The 7,808-nt window shown below is 35.5% G+C and overlaps 1 non-coding gene across 1 annotated transcript; it reads right to left on the bottom strand.

The window, feature by feature from the left end:
- Positions 1-7,416: 7,416 nt before the first annotated feature.
- On the bottom strand, positions 7,417-7,523 carry LOC136207673 (small nucleolar RNA R71). Its single transcript, XR_010676803.1, has one exon. It is a non-coding gene; the product is annotated as a small nucleolar RNA R71 (small nucleolar RNA).
- Between the last annotated feature and the right edge of the window lie 285 nt (positions 7,524-7,808).

Below are 7,808 nucleotides of genomic sequence, written 5' to 3'. Positions count from 1 at the left end.
TCGTCAAAACTTTCGACTATGGTTCTTTGGAACTTGAGGAAACTAATGGTAAGCGTTTCAAAGTTAACGGTAATCGATGTAAAATCTATTACGAAAATATTTCCGAAATAGGAACTAGTTTCGTAACAAGATTTCCTGACATTTAAATCATTTCATTTTTCTAAATATTAGTTTTATTATTTTTATTTTATTTTTATTATTTGTTATTTTTATTTTTATTTTTGTTTTGTTTTAGATTATATCATTTTAGAATTTTAGATATAGAAATATATATTCAAGTCATGATTAATTTTTAGGAATTTCATAAAAATTAGAAAATTCAGTGATTCTCAGTTGAGAATTTAAGATTCTCAGTTGAGAATTCACATTTATAGAATTCTTAACAAGGTAAAAATAGTTCTGGACTTATAGAGAATTTCAAATTCTCAGTTGAGAATTTGGGGATGTTTAGCAGTCAGGAAAATTTATGGACTTGTAGAGGATTTCAGGTTCTCAGTTGAGAATTCTGATTGAAAATTGAAGGGAAAAATTTCTGAACTTACCGAGGATGAGAATTCTCGGTAGAGGATCAGGAGTTTAAAGTTTTGACAACTGATTTTCGCAGGAAAATCAGCGTGTCGCGACCGCGGGTCAGCATCCTCGGTCGCGACACGGGGGAAATTTCGCCCAGATTGTTTTTTTTCAAGTAGTTGTAACTCTTCAGCAAAGAAACATTAAGTTTCTTCAATTCTAAAAGGTTTGTTTCGTGTCTTTTCACTTCGAAACAACACCTCTTTTCGTCCTAAGATGTTATAAATAGGTCCTAATGGTCTAGTTTTCTGTCACTTTCTTTTCATCTCTATCAGACCTATCTCTGATTTTCTTACCATTCACAAATACAAGCACAAAGTTCAGAACTTTTCTTCCTTACTCTTTCCAAAAATCATGGCTTCCTCAAACACTTCATCTAAGAAAGTTATTGCTTCGCGCAATAAACATTTGGATATATCAGAGTGTTATGGATGTAACTTTCCCATCTTCAATCACGATGAGGGAAGGCGCTTCTTGAAACTTCGTTACACATTCTTTGTCGGAATGCTGTACATGGACGACTTTCTTAATGATCAATTAGGAATCAAAGACGATATGAGTCGCTACATGGAGCGATTAGGATGGACCAGATTTGTCGATATGAAGTTTCCTATAATTGGAGACTGGGTGTTAGAGTTTTTCTGCACTGTGCGTTTTGTTAACAAGCGTCGTGTGCGTCTCAGTTTTTGTCGGGATGGCAAAACATTCACTTTTGGATATCCTGAATTGCATGCTTGGTTTGGTTTTCCTTTGAAGGATGCTACCAAACGCCATCATGGAAGAGATATGACGTCCACGGATATTTGGCGAATGCTCACCGGCATCTGGCCTTTCAACCCAAAACTTGCCTATAATAAGTCTTTCCATTCCAACTCTATGCTATATTTGCATAAGTTTCTGAGTCACAGCCTGTTCGGTCGCACGTTCAGTAGTGTCGTCCAAGAATCTGATCTTTATGTCCTTAGCGATATATTTCAAGGCAATGTGGTTGATTCTTCAAAAATTCTGATGGAGGGTCTTGTTGCCGCATCTAGATCCAAGGCTAAGAAGGTTGGGTTTGGGAATATCATTTGCGGAATAATTTTAGGGACCAAGGGCACTATTTCTGTTCCTTGGAGTGATGCTGAATCTTTCCCTATGCTAGACTATGAATTCTTAGAATTTGAAGGTCTAGTCAAGCGAGTTTTTCGATCGGGACCAAATTTTCTTTCTGCACCCGAACGTCAAGCCTTCGTGCAGTTGAAAATAGATCGGTTTAGAGCTAAGAAAATCCCGATTAAAAGGGACGAATTTTTAGCATAGTTTATGTTTCATATTATTTGTAAAATATATGTATATATATGTTAAATAAATAAAAATTTCTCTTTTGCATTATACTTTGTTTTTGGTGATATGGTTACATTTTAATTTCGTAATTCTAGACCAATGAATCACTTAAATACAAACTTAATCCATTAATGACTAATTAAATGTTCATAATTAAATTTCAAATTCTTTAAATAAGATTCAATTAACTTCAATTAATAAATGCACATTAATGCTTCATTTAATTTTAGTTCCAACCCTTTCATATTACTAATTTTAACATTCATAAATTTATGCAATTTTTATTTTTATTTTTTCATTAATAAGGATAAACCTTTGGTTTTCCTTATCATTTAATGATTCACATTTATGTTTTAAGTACAGATGACATTTTTAAGGAGTTCAGGATAGGATTTATCAAGGAAATGCACGAAATGAAGTAAATAAGCTGATTTTGGGTAGCCACGAGGTGATCCGCGACCGCGGATGCGCTTCCACGGTAACATCAGAAAAATTCCAGAAAATTTCAGACACAAAATTTGCTGCCCAGCGCGATTCGCGGCCGCGAATGAGAGATTCTCGGTAACTTCAGATATTTCTTCGATAAATTTCAGAGACAAAATTGGTTGAAAAACGCGATCCGCGACCGCGGATACCAATCCACGACCGCGACACGCGTAATTCAGGCACTCCAGGTCCGATTTTTGACCTATTTTTCCCTCTCTTCCCATTCTTCCTATACCTTTTCCTTTTCCAATTTAACCTATACCTATTCTTCTTCCTATTCCTCCTCTATTTACACATTTTCCTATTCAACCTCTAACTATATTAATTACTCTTCCTATTTTAACTCTACCTATTCCAATTCCTATTCCTACTCTAACTATTAACCTTCTTATTCAAACCCCTATATATACCTATTACTTACATCACCTCCAATTTAACCAATCCACTACTCTTACCTCTTCCCAATACCTTACTTTTTCTTTTCCCTGTTTCATCATTACCCTTTTCAATCCCATACACCTTTCAACCTCAAGAATCCACAACACATATACTTCATCTTCATCCTTAAGCTTTTCTCTCTTTTCATCTTTTTCTCTAAACCCTAACATTCATAACACATAAACACCATAACCATGCCTAGAGCAAAGCATGTTGGACACAAGCCGGCTGTCACTGAGGCTAATCGCCTTCGGATTAGTTGCGGAGCTTATTTTGACATCCATTCTGAGGAAGAAGTTAGCCGTTTCAAGCACTTTTCAAACCCCAATCGTAAGTTCGTGGATATGCAGTTTCTTGACTTTGATTCGGTAAGAAAGTTGAACTTCTCTACACAAATTACTGCTTTTCTTGAGACTTTGGGTTGGGAAACTTTTGCTTCTATGCGTTTTCCACAAGTTGAAGAGTATGTGGTTGAGTTTTTGGTTACTTTAATAATGAACAAGAAGAGGACTGAAATTTCTTTTCGGAATAAGGGTATTACCTATACAGTTGATTATGAGGCTATGGGTAACATGTTTGGTTTCCCTACTAGTGACTTTTATGATAAGCCTCGGGATTTTGACAATAACTCTTTTTGGCAAACTCTGTCTGACCAAACTTCTTTTGATTCTAAGAACACTTCGAGCAAGTTAATTAAGGACAATTGTGTGTTCTTCTTTCACAAGTATTTGAGCTTTTCACTTTTTGGTCGTGTTGAGAGTTCCAAGATTCAAGTCCGGGATTTGTTTGTTTGGGATTGTTTGTTCAAGGGTTTGCGGGTTGATAGCATTGGAATGCTTTTTGACAATCTATATCGTGCTTCGAGGGCTCACACCACTCAAGTCCCTCTCGGTAATTTGATCACCGCTATTGTTTTGGGAGCACGGGATGAATTGGCAACTTTTGATATGTCCACCTACCATGGATATGTTCCGGTTTTGGACATTGCGGCTCTTGAGCGGGCTCATTTGTTGGTTTCTGCGGCTCCTCCTGTTTTTATTTCGTATGCTACCCGTATTGCACATCTTCGTGGCACTATGGGTGGGGGTGCTTCTAGTTCTCATAATGTAGGTACCAATGAAGAAGGAGCGGAGGAAGGTGGAGATGCTGCCCCACAAGCCCGAGCAACCCAGGACACTGATCCGGTGGATTTAAGGCGGATTTTGAACCAAATCAATGCAAATAATCGTCAAATGAATTTGAGAATTGACGATTTGGTGGAGAACAATATGGTGATGAATGATAACCTCAATACTTTGAGGCGTGCGCATCGTTCGACTCGGCATCGGATGCTTTCATTTTTCCGACGCCGAAACGTGGAAACTTCACCAACACCTCCGGATTCCCCGCCACATGCCTAGGTTTTATCTTTTATTTTTCATATCTTATTTCTATTTTAGTTTCGTACATTTTTATATTTATTATGTTTCGTACAATTTCCATTTTATTTTTATGATGAATGCTTGTTTTGCTATATCTTTCGTTTATATCCGTTTGCTTTATCTTTAATGTTTTATCTCCATTTTTGCACCAATGAGGACATGGTCCAATATAAGTGTGGGAGGAGATATATACATATATCATTTTATGCAAACGAATGAATGAATGAATGTATGCAAATGAATGAATAAATATATGCAACACTCACTTGTTTTTCAAAAATTACAAATGCAACGTATATTGCAACATTTTTTAACTATATTGCAACAAATGAAAAAACTTAACATTTTTATGAAATATCATTTTTACATTTATCAATTAATCATAAGTTAAACATCTTTTATGATTATTTTTAGGTTATCATTATCGATAGAAATAATATTTCTATACGGGTAATATACTTTCAAAATTTTCACAAATCTTCGACACGATTTTAAGTAAAAATTGTCTCGAGTAAATGTATTTAAGTAAAAAACTTCTTTATTTTTAATCTCTATTTCATATCATGAAATTCATGATACAATAAATATTATTTTAAATTTTCAATTAGGTTTATAGGCATTAAATTAAACTAACAATTTTAGCTCGGTTTTGATTTTGTCTTACATTAACACCAATTGAAGTTTTTAAGGAAACTATAGTCATAATACATGTTGAATTTTAAGTCAATATAGGATGAATGTGCTATCTTTCTTTTTCCCAAGTCACAATTTATAATCAATAAATCGTATTCTTAACTTTTGGCCACGATTGAGACCAACCTTATCACAGTCGAGGTATGAAAGGGAAGAAATAAAAAGTAAAGCGTACTTTTGTCCACGGTTGCGACCACCCTTATCACAATCGAGGTATGAAAGGAACGTTTAAATAAAGAAAAATTAAGCGTGTTTAAAGTTTAAAGTAACGATTGCGTCCACCCATGGCATGGTCGGTACCTCTTAAGCGAACACAAAACAAATGCATATAAAGTTACGATCGAGACCACCCTTATCACGGGCGTAACTAAGCAAATAAATTAAACTTAATACTCATATATAATAAATCAAGTTTGGGAAAGGAAATTTGGTGCTTTGAAATGCCTTGAGATGAAAGACTCAATAACATGCGTGCTTACATCGTCCTGAATGCTTCAATTTAAACATTGAAATACAAGACGAATGATATATCGTATTTATACTAAGTTAGTTTGATATTTTGCGTATAAATTTGCCATGCGAAGTTAGTCTTTTCGGCTTAACTAATTTAAAAGGTAAACACAAAGATATATGCTTTATTTTCATAAAGAGATTAGTTAAGGAATAAATTCAGTGAAATTTTGCTCGGGACTAGCAAAAGATTAAGTGTGGAGATTTGTTAAGCCCAAAATATACCTTAAATATCATTAACATTTATATCATTTTTATTACGAATTCGTGTTATTTATATCTGTTTAGATTACTTTTACTTTCGAATATCTTTCTTTCTTGCAAGGTACTTAAATATTTGGTAAAATCCAAATAGGAACGAAAAAGGATCAAAAACAGAAGAAAAACCCTACAAAAGGAGTCAAAGACGACGTAAATCGAAAGCGCCAAGTCGAAGACACGAACGAAAGCGAAGAACAAAGGAAACCTGCCGGGCCGCGACAGAGGATCCCAGACCCGCGGCCACGACACGCGCGGTATAACCAATTCTCCCTTCGTCCGTCGCTCAGCTCAGTGCTACGTCATTCACGGCCGCGGATTGTCTTCCTCGGTAAGTGCAGAAATTCATCACAAGCATTTAACACATGCTGAAAATCCAAGAAACGCGTTCGTTCAAGTGGATAAAGACGTCCTTTCACAGCGGACACGACTCTTAACCAACGGACACGTCACTTCAAACTCAACCCTTCATCACCTATAAATAAAGGGTTGATGTTGAGAAGAAATATATAGATATTGATATTGAAATGTTATAGAAATCAGAGCGTAGAACTTATGTCGAAGTTCTAAGTAAACACATTTCGAGAGTTAGAAATTAGATTCTGTACAAAAACAAGATGAGGTACACATATTGTTTATAGTTAAAATACAACTCAGTAGCGTTTAGACATTGTTCCAGTTATAGTTTGCATCATGGTAGTGGCCGACCGAATCCCTATTACGAAGTTACAGCGAGAAGATTGAGTAAAGTGTTCGCCCCCGAGCCTGACAACCTCCTAAGGAAACCCAAGGAAGCGGAACCGATCAAGCCCTTCACTTGCACGCCCTCGAAGAACTCGATGCTCCTTATTCTCTGTAAACTTGTATCAATTTATTTTTCATCTAATAAAGTCTGTTCTATTCGACAAATCGTAATGCAGCACTTATGGTAACCAATCCAATATAAGTGAGGCTGGTGTTTTCATTAATATGCACTTGAATTCAAAATCATTACAAGGAAACTTTGTTGAACACTTAGGCAAATTATCATCTCGAAAGAGTGTTAATTTGAGTAAGGGCAACTATCCCGAAAGGGTTTTGTTGCGTTCAAAGCCAATTAATTAGAGGTTCCGTCATTTATTTCATCATCATAATCGATACAAAGTTTAAGTTGTTTTCTTTGCTTAATGCAAATGAACATATTCATTCCTTTTTCTAATAGTTCTAAATGTTCCTGTTTTGTAAAATTCACCCTTAAAATCAGAAGATCTTTCTAACAATCGATTTATTCTAAATATAAAATCTTATTCCAACATTTTCAAATACTCAAAGTTCACAAATTCAATCAAATAAATTTCCTAAATTCAATTAATCCAACTTTCACTTTTCATTTACATTTTATAAATCTAACAAAGTTCGAAATTAAAGATTCAAAAATAAGTTTTTCGTTAAAAAACGTATCTCTGTGGGATCGATATTTTTATTACTACAAGCGAAACCGTGCACTTGCTGTAATCGCTCAACAAACACCCACTTGACAAATTTCCTAGAAATTTATGACACTTTTAAAATAACTGACGTGACTGTCAAAGCAATCAAACTTCGCCTCTTTCCTTTCACTTTGAAGGATAGAGCCAAAGAATGGTTAACTTCTATGCCAGCCGCAACTTTTGAAACTTGGGACCAATTAGCCCAAGCATTTTTATCAAAATATTTTCCTTTAGCAAAAACCGCAAGAGTCATAAAAGAGTTGAGATCTTTTTCTCAAAATGATAATGAAACTCTTTATGAGGCTTGGGAACGTTTTAAAGAACTTCAACGTTTATGCCCACACCACCATTTACCCGATGCACTTTTAATGCAAACATTTTACAATGGATTAAATCCTACAACTAGAGGTTCATTAGATGCTATGTCGGGAGGGTTATTTATGAAGAAGACTTCAGCCCAAGCAAGAGAACTTTTGGAGGAAATGGCATTAAACAGCAGTATGTGGCCCGCGGAATGTGGACATATACCGGTGGAAAAACCATCATCCTCAGGCATGGAGGAACATAATTTTGTGCAGAAATCCCATAATACGCCCCGCGTATGGTGGTGCACGCCCTGCGTGTATACCCATTCCAT

This window comes from Euphorbia lathyris, chromosome 9 (assembly GCF_963576675.1).
Source record: "Euphorbia lathyris chromosome 9, ddEupLath1.1, whole genome shotgun sequence".
Taxonomy (NCBI): Eukaryota; Viridiplantae; Streptophyta; class Magnoliopsida; order Malpighiales; family Euphorbiaceae; genus Euphorbia; species Euphorbia lathyris.
The sequence above is the reverse complement of the archived record's forward strand: the minus strand, read 5'-3'. Positions and strand labels throughout refer to the sequence as shown.